The following is an 18,752-nucleotide window of genomic DNA, read 5'->3' on the forward strand; positions in this document are numbered from 1 at the left end:
GGAGATATATGGAATTTGTATTAAAGCTGCTGGTTGTTTTTTCTCCTTTTCATGAGAGAGACTAGTAAAATAGTCCTTTGGTGAACAGGGATGGAGTAATTTAATCAGTAATACATTCATTGGCCGGGACTGCTTTTGGGCGCTGGGAAATTACTTATCAATAGATAATGTCATTCTCACACATTTAACCTACATTTTAAATAGTGGTTTCTTTTTGCATCTTTTTTCAGGCTTTCAAACTGCATCTTTTAGCATTTCTCTGCTTTATTTTATTATTTTTTTGGTTCAGGCACCACATTGATCAGTGAAGCCAGATGAGAGGAAAATCTCGCCATGATGTGTCAAACAATACAATTTGGAGAGAGAGAAAAGGTTAGATTCAACCCGCCCCACCCCCTCCCATATAACAACCAAGACTTGGTAAGGAAAGGTGGCAGGGAAATCTCAGATTTTTCTCCCTGAATTTCTCTGAAACAGTCATCAAACAAAGCTGCTATATAGAATTCTCTGTGTACAGTAAGGATCATATAACAATAAAAGGGTTGCTCTCTCCCTTTGCTAGTCAGAGTACTTCAAGGAAGAAAGCAGATATTAATGCTTGGAAGGGAGATCTTCAGCTATTGGAAAAGAATACTGAATTATGAATTGTGCTCTGGATTACTAAAAATAATGTAAGTAAATAATATATTACAAAGTAAACTTTCTACCAAGGAAAGTAATGTGCCATGGATGAAGAGCTTCTAAACTGTTATAAATGAATTAATAAAGAGATCAGAATGTATGGATGATAAAAGGAGATCCTTGTTGCAACTCACTTGAACAGTTTTTATGAGAGAAACAATGGTGCTAATTATTCTGTAGATTAGAAGGTTGAAAGCTTTGATCTTGAAATTTAGGTTGAAAAATAGAATGAATTCCACTTAAACCGTCACCGCCTAAAACTTCTTTTCATTGTTTTAATTAATAGGAATGCTCTTGTGAGTCATGCCCATGACATAAATCCCATTCACGTTCCAATTTATGTAGATTCATACTTCCAAGACAGAAACAGGCATGTTGTTGTGTGGCTCCTGCACTTTATTAGTACAATGATGCCTCTTGGATATAAATTCTTTACAGAGTATCGTTTTAATCACTTGGCGAACTTGTAGGGGTGAGCAAAATTGCATTGTACAAAGGAGCTTTCAATCTGTTCATCCAAGTCATTTTCTGTTCTAATTAATTAGCTTGAATTAAAAAAACCAGTGCTGAATGGTTGAATTCTGCTTAATATTCTGCAACATGTTTTAAACCACAGACAGGTATACGGGGTGATAGCCCATCATTGCATTGCCTTGTTCTAAGCTAACTTTGTGACATTGGAAAGTAGTTATGTTGTCAGAAACACTTGGCAACCTTGTTAAAAATGGGCAGCATTCTCTTAAACTGTGAAAGATTTAAAAGATGGCATTGTGGTGGCAAAGCAATACATTTAGGGGCCTCACAAAGAGTGGGAAATAAATAACAAAATAGCAAACGATGCAAGGCAATTTCTTGTGTTATGTCAACCTAAAAATCCAGCCTCAAGTACGAGTAACATCAAAAGAGGATCCTCCTCATTACCACAGTATTTACCGTCTGACAAAATGGAAATTGTGAAAAACTGGCTGGAAGCCCTCTTGGCAATTGAAAGCAATCCAGCACTCATGGGCTGCCAGTCCCCTGAGCATTTTAAATAAATTACCATAGCAGTGTTCCAAACATTGAAGTTGAGAAGGCAGGTGAGAGGTAGATGGTTCCATTCCTGTCACCAGGACCTTAGCAGTCACCACTACTAGATATGGAATCCTGAGTTTGAGATTATGGGTGAAGAAAGGCTAGCAATTATAAAGCTCTTCAATGTTGTTCGTAAGAACTGCCTGCCCCAATCTTAATTGAATCTCCACCGCCCCACTCCCACTAATAACAATGGCAAGATGTGTTCTTTTTTTTTTTTTTTTTAAATAATATTTATTAAAATTTTTCAAAAATACAAAAAATATCACTTTACGGGACTCCCCCCTTCCCCCACCCCTACCATATTCCCCTTTCATATTGTTGGCCAAACAAGTTCCCCATTCAGGCAAGATGTGTTCTTAATTGGTTTGGGAGGGTGATACCAGGAGAAAGACCAGCTAAGGTTATTAGTAGGTAAGGTGAGGTGTGCCCTGTGGCCTGAGCGATGAAGATTTTAGCATGTGAAGAGTAGATTTTGAGAATTTTGAAGAAACGGTAGAGCTCACCTGTGTTTCTGAGTGAGGAGGAAGTAGTAAAAGTCTCCTGCTATTTGCACTTTTGCAATACTCTGAAGGTCCTCAACAATGCAAGACTATCCTTTCAAAATCACCGAGGATATGGAAAGGAATAACCTTCAGTGGCAACAATGTCCTTAAAAGCACCATTGTTATCAGGTGGCTGGTGAGTCTTTTGTTTTATTTTTTAAAGGGAAGTTCAACTTGTTTATGCAAACTTTTCCCTGCCTGCAGACAGGGCAAGTGTCAGTTGCCAATCAATTTTTCCTGAGGGCAAAGAATGTAATGCAAAATTCTGGAGATCTAAAAAAGCAATAGGGCAAACCTTGTGAAATCTCCCCCTTAGCTCATGTGTGAGTGTGTGTGTACCATAACTGAAATGAAAGACCTTGGAGCGCTTTGCCACTGACACCCTCAGTATTCACTGGAAATGTGCAGTTTCAAAGACTTGGCCTGTCAGGCAATTGACCACTAAACATAATGGATTAAATATGCAGATTGGGACATACAGAGATTAATTCTGATCTCATTGCTTACAACAGTAGTAATAAATAAGTTTGTGATGAAGCCTTGTGCTCTAGATATGGAGCCATTGTTGCTTTTGTTCCTTCTGAATTCCAGACACCTTGGGAATGTGTTGATACATCTAGGTGCCCATTAACAGGTTATGCCGGTCCTCAATGACCTGGTGCTTTCCATATGTTTTGAACTTTGGCTCCCATCAGCCAAGCTGATGAAGGCTGGTTTTATTAAATATACACATGAAACAATACATGGGTGAAAAATACTTACAACATAGATTTCAATATAGATAAGCAGGCACTACTCATTAGCTCATCCCTGTGATCCTGTGTTTTTCAAGTTGATTTATTGAAGAATTAATTGAACTGGTTTACTGTTATCTCCTCATTGTTATGTACTGTAAAATAATAGGTTTAGTATTTTACCCCCTAGTGACACATTTTTGGTCAGTCATGTTTTATTATTTATGAATGTTTATTATGTATATTATGTCTGTAACAGAAAAATAATAAAAATAAAACATGGGTTTGTGTGGAAGGGGAGACGGAAGCAGGAAAATTAAGTCCAAGGACCTCTTAGATCCTTTAGCATCTAGCCTCAGACATAGAAGTTCAGTCTTTTTAATGTTATCTCCACTTTCCTTTTACTGTCCTGATGAAGGACTTGAGAGGTCTGTAACCCACTGGATTTTAAAGCCTTTTGCTTTCTGCTTACCCCACCCCCCCACCTCTTGTCTGCATGGGCCCTTTAGAATTTTTAAACATTGCAGCTCTGAACTCTGATGCTTCTGGTGACATGTCATTTTTTGCCATTCTGAGATTCAAAATTGTTTTGTTGGGTTACATCCAACTAACTTTTACTCAGAGTAGACCCACTTAAATAAATGGGGCTAAGTGGGTCATCTTCATTAATTTTAATGAGTCTACCTTGAGTAGCACTAGCATTGGGTACAATCCATTATTTTAATTTCTTTTCTTTTTTAAAAAAGTATCTGTGTCCCTGGAAGTATTTTGGAATTGAAAGGTGAGGCATTAAGTATGGTGCATAAATAAATTAAAGAGCTGAAGGGTACCCGGGAACATGTTGAGCTCATTTCAATGGTACTCTCAAGAACACATTAAAAATGAATCTCCATTAGGAGATGACTGCTAAAAAGTCATGTTATTGCGAGAAATATGACCAGAGCAACAACAAATTTCAGTAAGTTGTTATTTTGGTGTCAAAATGTGCATATCTGACAGTGCCATAATTTTGTATGTTTTATGAAACAGGCTTCCAAACAATTATAAAAATGGGAACTGTCATGCTGTGAGTTTTGTTGTTGTTTTAGTCCTGGATACAAAGCCTTACTCACTGGGAACATGCAGGAAGCTTGCATGGGCTGTGTTCAAATAAGGATACAAATATCGTGGTACCTTGGTTTTCAAGCGTCTCAGAAGCCGAATGTTTCAGTTTTCAAACGCCAAAAACCTGGAAGTAAATGTTTCCATTTTCAAATGCACCTCAGAAGTCGAATTTCTGAAGCAACTTCCTGTTCAAGTTTTCCGTACGTTTTGAGGCTTCCGTATTGAGTTTTTGGTTTCTCAATGTTTTGCAAGTCGAACAGTCTTCCGGATCGGATTACGTTCAAAAACTGAGATACCACTGTAACTGAAAAACAAGCAAACAAAGTGAAATCAAACTCAGCACAAACCTGTACACCACAAACAGTAAGTTAGCATGATAAACATAGGAGCAGCATTTTATTTCCATGGATTAGAAAGAAGCACGGATACCACAACTAATCCATTACTTACTATTTGTAAACTGTACAAAGCTTTACACCAGGGGTACCCAAACTTTTTTCAAAGAGGGCCAGATTTGATGACGTGAACATGTGTGAGGGCCGACCCCATGAAATAAACTGCCACAGGGGCCAGATTGAGCCAACCGGCGGGCTGGATTAGGCCCCCGAAACAGACTTTGGACATTCCTGGCTTTAGACTCTTCACTGTGTTTGGTTCACAACAACCTTATTATGTAGGACATTATCATTCCTCAGATCCATGGCTGTTGCTCCAGTTCTTAAGTGCAAAATAGCAGTAGTTCATTCAGTTCTCATTTGTTATAACTTCTTCCATCCTGAGCACTGATGTAATTTCCAGTTCCTGCCTTTAATCTGGTAATAGGGAAAACCTGGGAGTCATCCTTCGGTTAACTTTCTTCCTCTTAGTATCTGAGGCAAAATGAATTTGAACAAGAAATAAGTGATGGGGCCTTTCAGAAGAGACAATGGCTTTTGTTGGATGGGTTAATTGTGATGGGTTAATTTTTCCAGGGGGTTAAATGAGCTTGATCCTCCCTCCACACATACATCCCTTGTTTAACTTCATTATCAGCTTCCCTTCTTAGTAGAAGCCATTTACTTTGCCCTATCTTTCCAATTACAGAACCAAAATTAAATAAGGAAATGCTGCATTGAACCACATGCCCCCTTCTTCTGTTTAAGTGCAGGATCAACTCATACAGTCAATCCTTCAAAGTTCCTTTAGGTTCATTTAAATCAGCACCTTTCCCCTAAGATATTCTGTCTAAAAATCCCAGCTAATAGATTGCTTAATTTTCCACTCTCATACTGAATCTTTGGTAGAACTGAACAGAAAGTAGCATAAGCAGGAGCCTATGGAATCTACTAACAGACTTCTTTTATGTGCAACATGCTAGAGTTAAACCAAGCATTTTATTTCTTGTGGTAAAATCCTACAGGTTAGTCTACCAATTATTATTTGACTTACAAATATGACTGCTTTGCCCTTAGGGTCAACCTCATTGTGGTAGATGATGAAATTCCCCAGAAAGGTTAAAATCCACTGTTAAGCTGCATAAGACTTTTAATAAGGTTTTTGGAATCCATTTTTGAGTTATAAGGGTGGCAAACCCCAGTTCAGATAAGATATGAATTATTCACCTTTGCCCCAGTGCTGAGAGTTCAGACAATGGGCACAAGTCTTTTGCAATGAATAATCAGTTCATATTCTTTTGACCATTCTGCACTTTTCAAGTGAATCCAAGGCAATATTATCATTCTGCAGATTTTGCAAACTTTTTTTCCGGGACCAGATAGACCAAAAAGAACCGTATGCAAAAGTTAGTACAATGTTGCATGTGTCCCCAGAAGTAAAAAGTACTGAGTATAACAGAACTTGGTCCCAGATAAGTGCACGCAGGACTACACTCAGAAAAAATATCAATCATTTTATTTGTATATTGTCATTCCGAAGTTAAAACCATGCTCAAGGCGGTCTACAACATGTAAAAACAAAGCAGAATAAAACACAAAACAAAACACATTGCAACAAACATAACAAAAGTAGTCATAAACAATAAATAGAACATCAAAAAGTACATAACCAAATTCAACAATTTCCAGATTAATCATAAGATGATCTAAAATAAATAAACAAAAAAATAATAATATCAATAACAGCAATAACGTCTCCCCACAACACTGTTGTACTGTCAAGTATTTGCAGGTTATCAGAGGTGGAGCAACCAGAGCTACCTCAGCTACCAGAGATGATGATGATGATGATGATGATAAAGAATTATTTATACCCTGCCCATCTGGCTGGGTTTCCCCAGCCCCAGATAAAAGCTACTGCATCAAGGAGAGGAATTACTGGTGCACCATTTATTGAGCCCAGCTCTGGTTTCAAGTGACTCTCTCTGCCTCTGTGTGCCTGTCCATACTTCTCCATTCTTTATTTTGCTGCTAACAGTGGGATGTGGGATGTTCTGTGATGAGGAACCAAGTAAGAGCATTTCCAATGAACTCCAAATGGTTTGTTTGAAAATGGGGGGAAATCATGTTATCTTGGGAAATAATTATGTGAACCTACCCTTAGTTTATATTTAACATGCTTCTTTATCAATGATCAGACTTAGCACATTGTTTCAAAATGTTATACTTGATTACTGGAAAGTTAATACTTTCCTAAAGCTGTGTAAAAGAAGAAGAAAAAAAGACAGCATTCCAAATATCCCTCATTCACAGATTTTCACACACAAAAGCAGCCTGGAGTGTTTCCTGATCAAACCGAAAAGACTACTTATTAAACAAACAAACAAAAAAAGATTCCTGTGGCCAACTGACCTTTCCATGGTACCAGATTAATCCTATTCCTAACCAAGCAAAAAGCAACATGATTAGCATGCGTAGTGAATTCTATGATGATGAGGCAAAGTTTGAGGAATGTGGAGATTAAAGTCTTTGGCTCCAGTAAATCAAAACGACAACTTTGTCAAAAGTATGCTCACAGATCTTTTGTGTATATTTATCCCATTAGATAGTTATTATGCAATCGTGATTTTTTAGAAACTCTTATCTGCACTGAGTAGTGTGTTCATCATCAGAAATGTTTCTTAGATTGAGAGTATGTCAGATTGCTCAAGATATCACTAGAAAAACACTCAATTCAATGAGTTGTATTCAATAATGTGTTGGCAGTGTTGCACAGGTGCAACAGGGCTTCCAGTTCCTCTCCCTCCCCCACCTCAAAATCATTTCCAAAGTGTTCCCCCCACTGAGCTGATTTTGAGGGTGGTGGGGGTAGGGGGGCTGGAAGGGACAGGAGAGAAAGAGAATGCTTGTTGGATGCATGGAAGTCTGTATCACCACTGGGGCTACAATCTTGGATATCATCTGTGGTCTTAAATAATCTGTAACACAACCCCAGTTTATAAAGAAGCCTTTGTGTAGCGAAGGAATGGTGCCTCTTCTCCTCCACCACAGCGATAATTATGAACCAAGGCCTTTATATCAATCCCTGCAGGGAATATTGTTGATGCAGCCTGTGCAATAGAGTGACAGCAGAGAGATGAAGAAAGACAGCAAAGAGGATCCCATGCCAGGAAGGGTACAAACTACACAGAGATTTCATATGCAGACACATGTGCCCATGTGAGGCTGTTCAGGGAACATGGAAGCTAAAGTCCCAATGATCCTGGATCCTTTACATCCAAATAAAAATGGGATGTTTTTCAGGAGATCGCTCTAAATCCCAAGAGGTTGTTTTTACTGACTGTGATGCAAGTAACAAAGCAAAGGACTGTGGGTTCAAACCAAGAGGTGGGGGAGAGAGAGAGACCCCATGGTCACCATCCAACAAGGGCTTGTTGCCCTCCCTGCCCTAACCCTGATTTCTTCCCTTCGGTGTTCCTTTCCACATCTCCATAGGAACTATTGGGGCTGCTATGGCAAACAGTCTCTGGGGAGGAGATGGAGGCCCATAGGGATGACTTTCAACACTCACTTCCCTCTGTTGCTTCAACTGAACGACCACCATATGAACTAATGGTCTCCACTGGTTCCTATGAATGCAGGGTACATATGCTTGGGAAGTGAAACTGAGTGGTGGAGCAGGGAGTTGAAAGCCACCTAACACAAGTTATCCACAGGAACTGATTCTTGAACCCCACCTCCAGTTCCATCCCTGCAGTGGTTTCCTTGCCTCCACACAAATGAATGGTTGGATTAATCCATTGGCAGAACAATCCAAAGGGAGAAATGAAACTGGTTGAACTTCCTTTGACAATGCCCTGCCCTGCTTGCACTGGCTGAGAGAAAAGAGGCTGATTTTCCCTCCCCTGTTTCCTGTTTTGTTGAAACAACCCCCTGCAATTGATTCCAATGGGAAGAAAACAAATTATGCCAAGTGGAAGGCTGATTTAGTTTGTTTCTGGGACCCTGCGAATGAACTCCTGAAATGTCTTCAGAAACAGTCACAGGGAGTGAGTTTGGAGGGGTGTTCCCATGGAGGTGGGTGCCAGTGGAGGACTGACCATAGGATTTTGGTCTTAGCTGTGGTAAAAGTGTTCTCTAAAGAGACTCTCTGATTGGTTTGGTATTCTTCCCTTTTTGGGGAGGAGAAAAGCACTCCAGTACATTCTGTGTTAATCCAAGGGGAGCTTTTGAAAGCTCACCCATCTCTACTGCAATTAAGCAGACAAATTAAATGACTTTTGCTAGAGATAGCTAGATTCAAACTAGACATGAAACTAATTGTTGGGGAAATGTCACACTCAGCTTTTGAACCGGTGTTTGTAGGTAACACGCCTATACAAGTTTACAGATTTCATTAGGTTTTGAAACTTCTCAGATGCAGAGAAACACAAAGTGACCTTCCCAGTGTACAATGGTATCCCTCCTCCTCTCGGGCAGGGTTCTTACAACCTTGTTTTTGGAATTTCAACAGCTGAACAATGGAGGCAAGCAAACACATCCATTTCAAAACTTTTAGAGAATCGATCCATAATATTTTGCAGTTAGATTTCCACAATCTGAAGAGGTGACTGTGCCTTTGTGAATTACGGGCATTGCATGCAGACAATGGTGGCATTTATTGGTCTGCTGTATGCGTGCTCACAGTGCTTGTAATTGAGGATGATTATGGTTAATGATTCTAGTAATGTGCACTTTCAAAGCAACAGGACAGTATAATTTGTATCAACCCTATTCACTGTCACTTCAGGAATTTTGCCTGGTTTAGTCTTAGCCTGGCACTTGTCACAGGAGAAACCTCTGGAAGCTTCACAGCTGGCTCAGACAGGAGATTTCATGGTCTTTCACAGTACACTCCAAAGGAAATAAAGCTTCGACAGGATTCCTGTCTTTCGAATGGTTCCTAGGGTTGTTGTACTTTAATATGACAAGGCCAAGATTGCTAGTACAGGGGAGACGGAGATGTTACATGTAGAAAGGAAACAAAACAACTGTCTCTATACAACACAAAAACCCCCTGACAACTCACTAAAAAGCTGAAGCGGCTCTCACAGAGAATTTTCATCTTGTAATAAAGATGGCAGTTAAGAACCCAAAACTTAGTGTGTTCCCCCCCGCCCGACTCTAACCTTACTTATCATATGTTAAAATGTAAACGTAATTATTATCAGGACATAAGCATGGGAGATGAGGCATGGAAAGACTACACTGTGTGAGACCCTTACTGAAATTGATCATTAAGATCTGATAAACTTAAGGGAGGAATTCAATGTAGTGTTACGGTAATAAGTCTGCCAGTGCAAGCATTTCAGCTTGCCAGATTGTTATGTACTAAGCTTGGATCCTAGAACAATAGGCAGGTAGGATCCTAGAATGCAACAACTGATTGGCTTGCAGTAGAAGACCGATCAGGCTCCAGGGGGAAGTTAATCAGCCTATTAGGCTGGTAGGAACGTAGAATGCAACAGCTGACTGGCCTGCAGGAAAAGACCAATCAGGCTTCAGGAGAGAAGCAGTATCAGCCAATCAGATGGGACTCATTGTGTAAATAATGTATATAAAAGCCTGAGGTTTTTTGGGGGGAGCAATTCAACACTATTTTACAAGCTGCAATAAAGAGCATGAAATCACTGCAGGACTCCGAGTATATTTCACAGGTGAAACAATACCCCTTCACTTTCCTGCTTGTACTGCTCTATAGGTTTTCCCAACCATTTTTTTTTTTGGAGGGTAGGAGTGGAGGGCACATGGGGGGAGGAGAAGAGGAAGCCCTGTTGTGCTAGTGGAAGTCCTTCTGTGGACTTCTACTACCAGAACTCGTTTTTTTAATCCAGCCCAATTTTTATCTATTTATTTATTAAATTTGTATACTTCCTTTCATCCATGAAGCTGACGGTGCTTCACAGCACAGAAATACAAGATAAAAACACAAAATACATAACCATAACAATAACAAAACAAAAAACCCCTCCCCCTTCCACAAACACATTTAAAAGCATATAGGATGTTAGTCAAAGACCTGGTTGAAGAGGAACATTTTCGCTTGGCACCTGGCTAGATGGTGTTGCTCACAGTGCTTCTGGTTTTGGGAAACTATACTAGTATATTTATCGATTCTGGAATAGCCTGTGCTATAGAAAGAGAATATAAATAAGAAACAAGAAGCCCAAACTAACAAAAATGCAGCAGTTTCAGCACAATCCAGACATGTTATAGATCAATCTGAATCACTCTGTTTCAGTTGGTGATTCAGTCGAATCCAGGGCACAGCCCTAGTAGGCACTCCATCAAAGGACAGGAAGGAAATATCCATCCTCTGCTTGATTATTTCCCTCATACTCTGCCTTCCTCTACACTAATCTGTCATAAACTTGAAAGCCTCATTATCACCTCATTCACTTCCCTGAGTAAACAGAGTTCATTGATAAGCTTGGTGCTCCAACAGATTACATCATCACTCCTTCCTTGGAAAAAGAATCCTGGGGCTGTGCTCCTTTGTGTTCCTTCTCCACTATGCCACTGTTCTGATATTGAGATGGGAGAAGAAGAAGAAAATAACATTTTTATCCTATCCCAAGTTCTGTATATTCCAAAAATGGGGGAAAAGGCACAAACCTTGAAATAAAATGAGAAACCTATTACCAAGATAATGCACATGATAAATATGAAAATCTACAGTAAGTTGGTGGGATTTTTTTATCAACAACTTTCTGCCTTGTCAAAAAGAGACGAATGAAATCTCACAAAGAATCTCAAGCACTCATGTATTTTCATAGTTTCAGCTGTAACTTTCAAGGGTTCCGATATCAAATGACAGAAGCTGGCAGATGTGCTTGCATGCAAAACGTGCGGCAAGTCCAAAGCCCAAGGGAGGAACAATTCTGAGTGACATTATTGTAATGCAACCTACTATTTGGATTCAGAGAATTTACAGGATTCTAATGCAAATATGCTCACTTCGCCTTTTGAAGAGGCAGCAGCATTTTTAGTCCTGCATAAGGGGCTTTACCTGGAATACTCAAATATTAAGCATCAGCCGAGTAAACAGTGATCCCTAGCAGACGGGCACAGCCCTCAACAAATAGTTGCATTCAAATGGATAGGGAAAACATTTTTTACTGGCCTCTGCACATGCATATCAGGTTGCTTGTTTCTTTTATTTAGATCTAATATTGATATCTGCTTCTCCACCCAAAGGTGCCTTTGTACAACTCTGGAAACTTCATGCCAAGAATGCAATTGAATGAAGGGCTAAGCCCCAATAAAAACCTAACACCATAATTAAAATAGCAGTTTCACAAATTGACCACAAAGCAGTAAGAGTAAGCAATAAAAGTCACACCCTATAAAACTACTCTGCTCTACCAGGGCTGCAAATGGTTCTGATCCATAGCCTGTTTCTGATGAGTGGCTGCTGGTGCCTTTAAAAATTAGGGGTGCCACAAGTCCCCTCCCTGCCAAGTCACTTTACAGTATTGTGCAATTTAAGAACATAAAGAATTTCCTTCCGTGTCATATGGCTTTTATAGTTCAGCAGCCAAGTAGATGTCCCTGGTAACACACAGGGGTAGTCAGGAATACCTTGCCTCTTAATTTGGAGTCTACATTTAGCTTTCATGGCAAAGTGTCGCTGATTTACCTATACTCCACTAATGCCTCAAACTTTTAAAATCTGTTTGTATACAAACACAATCAAGCGGTATACAAATTTCATTAAATAAATAAAATAATAAAACTTTGACTATACAGTGGTACCTCAGGTTACATACGCTTCAGGTTACAGACTTGGCTAACCCAGAAATAGTATCTCAGGTTAAGAACTTTGCTTCAGGATGAGAACAAAAATCGTGCTCCGGCGCCATGGCGGCACGGCGGCAGCAGGAGACCCCATTAGCTAAAGTGGTGCTTCAGGTTAAGAACAGACCTCCGGAACGAATTAAGTACTTAACCCGAGGTACCACTGTAATCACTCCCTGGAAGGCTGGCTAAATTCAGCTTTGCTGATAGAGGTTCCCCACCCATGGAAGTGAGAGTAAGCTGTTGAGATGATGTACAGAGAAATAGAGAGGCTGAATGGGTAGGGTTGCCATATTTCAAAAAGTAAAAACCAGTACGCCCTGAAAGTTGTTGCTTTTTAAGTGGAACCAAAGCTGTCATGTGGAGGAAAACTTAAACACATTGCAGAGTCACCCCCCCCAAAAAAAACCCCAACAACAATAGACCAGAGGCAATTGTATTTCCTCCAGCAGAGCTTTACTGCTACTGAAGGCAAATGAACCTATTGGTCATAAATACAATACATCCAGAATTGGCACAGTCCATAAGAAATTCAGTCGCAGCAGATTCAGTGCTTTTTTTCTGGGGGTATGCAGGGGTACGCATTCCCCTAAACATTTTGTGAATCTTTTTACTTTTGTCCATTTGCTGTATTTATTTTTCCCAATTTGAACTAGAAAATGGTGGTTTTCTTGAGTCAAAATGAGAATACCTCTAAACATTTTTTTAGAAAAAAAGCACTGAGCAGACTTATCTTAAACTTACAAGAACTTATAATAAAACCAAAACACTATAGCATACAAAACAGAACACCACACCAGAACAAAGAGACAGAGAAAATATGAAACCTAGGCTCCTCCTGGCCTGACTATTATAGCCAGCATGACCTTGACAGAAAGGATAACAGAACCAGTTTAAACCATCTGTACTCAGCTTCCCAGAAGGAATGACCCAAACATCAGAAAGTTTCTGCCTGTCTCTTTCACACAGAAAGAAACCTTCCAGAACCACCTTGAACTAAGTAGAATAGGAAAGATCTCTACACATCAGATTAATACTTTCTGTACTAAGAGATACAAACTGACAGACATGTCCTGGAAAATCAGGACGTATGGCAGCCCTATGAATGGGTAATATGTTTTCTGCTATAGAGTTCTGTTAAAGAGAACATTTCAATATATACAAGAGGTATAGACAGGTAGGAGAAGCCAAATTTATAAGAAGGTGGTCTAATCTCCCTACTCCCTGCTTTCACAATGGTTGACGGAACTGGGTATGTTTAACTCGGGCTTCCTCAACTTCAGCCCTCCAGATGTTTTGAGACTACAGTTCCCGTCATCCCTGACCCCTGGTCCTGCTAGCTAGGAATCGTGGGAGTTGTAAGCCAAAAACATCTGGAGGGCCAAGGTTGAGGAAGCCTGGTTTAGCCTGTAGAAGGCTGATATGGTAATAGACATCTTAAAATATCTGAAGGCTGTTACATGGATGATGGAGCAAGCTTGTTTTCTGCTGCTCCATCCAGAGGGTAGGGCCCAAACCAAGGTATTCAAATTACAAGATAGGAGATGTTTTGACTAAACATTCTGATGGTAAGAGCTGTCCAACTTCCTACCTGCAAAGGTGGTGGACTCTCCTTCATTGAAGGATTTTCTGTCAGAGTTTCTATAGTTGTGATTTCTGCATTGCATGGGGTTGGACTAGATGTCCCTTGGATTCCCTTCCCACTTTACATTTCAATGATCATATGGGAGTCTTGATTAGAATGGATATCAGGAAGGTTCTGTGCATGTATGTGCCACTGTGTGTCCACACCCCTTCATATAAATATTGCCAAGGGAGAATGGTAATGTCCTGAAAAGGTAAGATTAATCACAAAACCCATTTTGATACAAGGTTTCTTCACAGGAAAAAGGCCTGCAGCAGAAATAGCTCAGTAGAATAATATTCTGGCCAGGTGCCTCATCCTGTTTTTAGGGAACCCATGCCTTTCTCTTATTGATCCCCAGTGCCTTAAAGTCCCGATATCCCAAACCCTCTTCTTAAATGTCAATGAGAAAACATGCCTTTTTTGTTCAGTCAAGTGAATGAGCAGACTTTCCATTAGTTAATAAATGCCGTGGAAGATTATACAGCCTTGCTGGTCACATTCTGCTTTGTTTTCTGAAACAATAGAAGATTTCAAAGACTGATCTCTCTAATTAATGCTGCAAGGTTCACAAAGTCAGTTTTCAAGTCATGTATTATGCTATTAAAGCTTTACGAAATGGCTTCTCTTTTAAAGCTAGAGAAATGCAGGCCTGTCTAACATTGATAGCCCTTGTTATTGATTTCCTGTGATTCAGGTGATGGGAATATACAGGCCCAGGTAACATCCTCAGATGCACTTTATGTGCACATCATGCCAGCTGCAAAAATATCCCTCCCAATGTATTTCTTTTATGCCTCTGCACAAAGTTAGGTTTTGTGGCTGCAAGTCATTTCATTCTTTTATATTCATGACTCAGTAATTTCATGGTGCAGCCATTTAAAGCGACTAGTGGTTATAAAAAGTATCTACTCAGCAGTTGCCCAATTTTGAAGTGTTAACACTCTGTTGGCAATATGGTCCGTTTGCTGACTTTTTATTTTGTAAATATGACATCAGGGAGCCCTGGACATTCACAGATGCAATGGGTTTGCTGCTGTCATTACTCAGGACTCACAGAACACAGAGAGCAAAAGAGCTATAACAATAGTGTTCCCCTGAAGTTACCTGCATGGACTTTGTGAAAATGAGGTTTAAAGAACTTGCCTGATATGCTATCAGGCTACACACCACTGTGTGTGTGTGTGTGTGTGTGTGTGTGGGCGCACACGCTTGAAGATATAAATACAGGTTTCTCATTCCACTTTGAGCATCTGTTCTCTCTCAAAGCTTAAAGTGATAATGAATCTGTTCAGGACTAGAGTATAGATTTATCAGAATTGAGTGACAAAGCTTATTTTGACAAATCCTTATTTTTTAACGATACCATAGAGCATTCTTAGTTTTTGTTGCCCCAGATGGACATGGGATTTCTTCTGCAATTGCTTTTTATGTCGTTTGATGAAATAAACCAACTCAGACAAAGCCTTGATGATAACTATAAAAGATGTAGTATCCTGTGCCACTCTTCTTATTCTCATTTATACTGCCTAAATTATTTGTATCTACAAGCACATGGTAATACCCAAGGGAGAGACTGCTATTATAATGCATCCAGGAACTGACATGACTCTGCATGCAGACTGCAAGAAATGTCATGAGCTAGTGGTACTAAATCAAACAACAGAACACTGAAATAGCATAAACATAATGGAACAAAGTTGACAATGAATTTTCCCCGAGCAATTAAAATGTAAGGTACTATGACCGCAAACATCTAAATTTAAATCTGAACTAGATTTACGGTTTATTCTGACTTCTTCAGACTGTAACAATTCTTTTTTTCTCATGCTGCAGTCTCCTTTTTGTGAACAAAATGCAAGTTATAGAAACCTTAAGAGATCATTTAAATTTATGCACCAAAAATCCCAGGCTATTTGATGGGGTCAAGAAGGTTATGTATGATTATACACAAATCCAGGGGCAACCAATTTCCTTGCTGCTAAGATCACACCTCCAGCATCTTCTATGCTGCAAAAGGATTTTTTCCCTTTCTTTAAAAAAAATATCTTTAGAATGCTGCATGTAATTGCTTCCTGCGACAGCAACTACATTTCAATAATCTCATTAAATATAGAAAAAGACTAAACACCAGCAACATCTTCCTCACTGTAAATTATTCTTTTCCTCTAAAGCCAGCTGGTAACCTTTTATTGCCTGACATCAACTACAGGGAAACATTGCAGAGAATCTCTCTTTAATTGACAAAGAACCTTGAATTCTGTAGATTATTTCAGCAGGCAGCAAGCAATCAGAGCTGAAGGCTCTTCCTTTGAAAGAGCAGCTTTCAAACAGGGGGAAGCATGTTACTTAAATATAACGAAAAGAAAACTTTCAAGATAGCATAGGTTTATTCTGGGGCCAGCCCCACGAAGTGGACTTGAAAAACACACAGAGGTGGGGAGCAGGTCTAGCTATTTATCACAGTGAATACATAGGCAGGCTGGTGAGAAGAAGGATCTTTGGTCTTGAGGTGCTCAGCAGTACAGTGACTCAAAGTGGTGTTGATTTCCTGCAAGATCTCACAAGTGTCAGAGGGATCCCATTCACAGGGTGTGTTGAAAGGACTTCCCCAGAAGGCTGAGAACATGAAAGCCCCTTTCACACCTGGCCCGCTTGGGGTTGTCCAGCACAAAAAGTGCTTTTAGCTCCCTGCAAATAGTGCAGAGGTTCTGGGAGTGGCAGGAATTTTCTCGCAAGAGCAGGGATGCCAACCTGAATGAACTGGAGGGGGGCAGGTAAGCCCCATGCCACATAATCAATCACATAATGAGGCACATGCACACCATTTGAATGGCAATGCCCATCAACCTTAGGGGTGCTGCCCCATCAAATGTTTTATTTAAGGGGGGCAAAGACCCCTCAGCCCCAGGAGTTGACTTCTATGTGTAAGAGCATCCCCAACACTCCCAGAACAACTGCACCAGTGAGCAGGACTTTCCCCCCTCACTGACAGCCTTAGAAGGGAAGCTTCAAGGGTTATTTTGGGCTATACATTATTTTCATGTATACGTATAACCCTTGGAACCTAGCCTCATATAATATGAGATTCCCTTTGATATGCATAAACCCATGAGTAGATGTGTGTCTACTATGCATGGCTATTGGGTGTGATGAAGGCCTGGGACCAGCAGGCAGGGTCCTGAGCCCTTCCTCCACTTATAGATCTAATGCCTGCATTGGACTATAGCAGGAGTGGGGAACTACCAACCTTACTGTATGCTTGTGAAACATGGACCACTTATAAACATCATCTCCAACTTCTCAAAAGATTCAATTAACGGTGTCTCCGAAAATTTTTACACATCACTTGGGAAAACTGTTCAGTTTCTGTTAATTGGTTCTCATGGGAAACTTACAGATTCTGGCTTCACACAATTAACTCAAGGCCGTGTCAATTTACTCTTGGCAGAAAGCCAAGGTCAGCTTGACCTAGAAACTACTTACTCTGATTGGTTAACGACCAGCACTCAACTCTGTTATCTAGGGATTGCTAGCACAGTTTGGTGTGTTAGGGGTGTGTTAGGAGTAGAAGTGCTGTGTATGGTTAAGAGAGAGAGAGAAAGAAAGGATTTATTTTGCTTTGTTTTGTATGCAGAAACTCTGCTGGTTTTATTTTTCCTTTTAATAAATCCTGTAAATAGTTATTCTGAGTCTAGCTGACTAGTCATTTCCACCTCAACTAGCTTCTTCGCTGTGCAGGAAAACTCTGCTACGTTTGGGCTAAAGCCATTAGAGCTATGCCTGACACTTCAAAGTTCCATGAGGTTATGGGCATTGTGCTGCCAGCCTGAGTTGTGGTGGTGTCAGCATCAACGGTGTTGGTTCCAGTAGTTCCAGAAGTTGTTGTTCCCGTTGGTGCAGCAGATGAACACTGGCTGGTTCCTGACTGTTGTGAGCTGGTGACACAGTGGACACAAGGACAACAGCTGCAGCGTGTGAGTGCTGGGTGCTGTGGTTCCTGTTTTCTCTCTCGGTGGTCGTGAGTAGCTGGTTCCGGGTTCCAGGGACATCGCTCTCAAGATGGCCTCACAACCAGTTCAGATGGCTTTTGAGCGTCTGAATGACTCCAATTACTTGCTGTGGTCGGAACGCATGCAGGCAGTGCTGCAGAGGGATCGTCTCTGGCAAGTGGTGAGTAAGTTTCCTGCGAAGCCTGATGATGAAGACCTCGATAAAGACCAAAGAGCAAGGGCCACAATTGTCTTGGGGCTGGAAGATTCCCAGTTGCCGTATGTGAGGGGAATCAAGACAGCTAGAGGTGTGTGGCAAGCACTTAAAGAACTCCATGTGCGTGAGACAGCGGTTTCCAAGCTGTTCATTCGCAAGGCATTGTACAAGGCAATGTTACAGCCTGGGGTTACAATGCAGGAACACCTACACAGTTTACAGTTAAAGTTTGCTGCGCTACAGGAAAGAGACTGTGCATTAGACCAGCAGGAGAAGGTGGCTATTATTTTGAGTTCTCTCCCGGAAAGCTGGGATAATTTAGTTTTGTCTCTAGAAGGCATACAGGAGCGTGATTTATCAGTCAGTTACGTTACTGGGCGTTTGATTGAAGAATGGCAGAAGAGGCAAGAAAGGTCGTTGGCTGCAGAGGCTTCTACAGGCGGGCGGTTTGGAAGGAGTTCTCATGCCGTGCCAGGGGTGAAGCAAGAGCAGCGTGCCGGTGAGGAGTCTGCGTTTGCTGTTAGGCGTTGTTTCCGATGTGGGTCTTCAGCGCATCTAAAACGACAATGTC

At 40.6% G+C, this 18,752-nt stretch overlaps 1 long non-coding RNA gene across 1 annotated transcript in view; it reads left to right on the forward strand.

Annotated features, from left to right (window-relative positions):
* Positions 1 to 598: 598 nt before the first annotated feature.
* LOC310766691 overlaps positions 599 to 18,752 on the forward strand; it is a 30,558-nt gene continuing 12,404 nt past the window's right edge. The window contains exon 1 of the long non-coding RNA XR_014550363.1: positions 599 to 671. This is a non-coding gene — a long non-coding RNA (uncharacterized lncRNA). The remainder of the gene's footprint in view (positions 672 to 18,752) is intronic.

The sequence above is a fragment of the Podarcis filfolensis genome, assembly GCF_964270895.1.
Source record: "Podarcis filfolensis genome assembly, chromosome: 7".
Lineage (NCBI taxonomy): Eukaryota > Metazoa > Chordata > Lepidosauria > Squamata > Lacertidae > Podarcis > Podarcis filfolensis.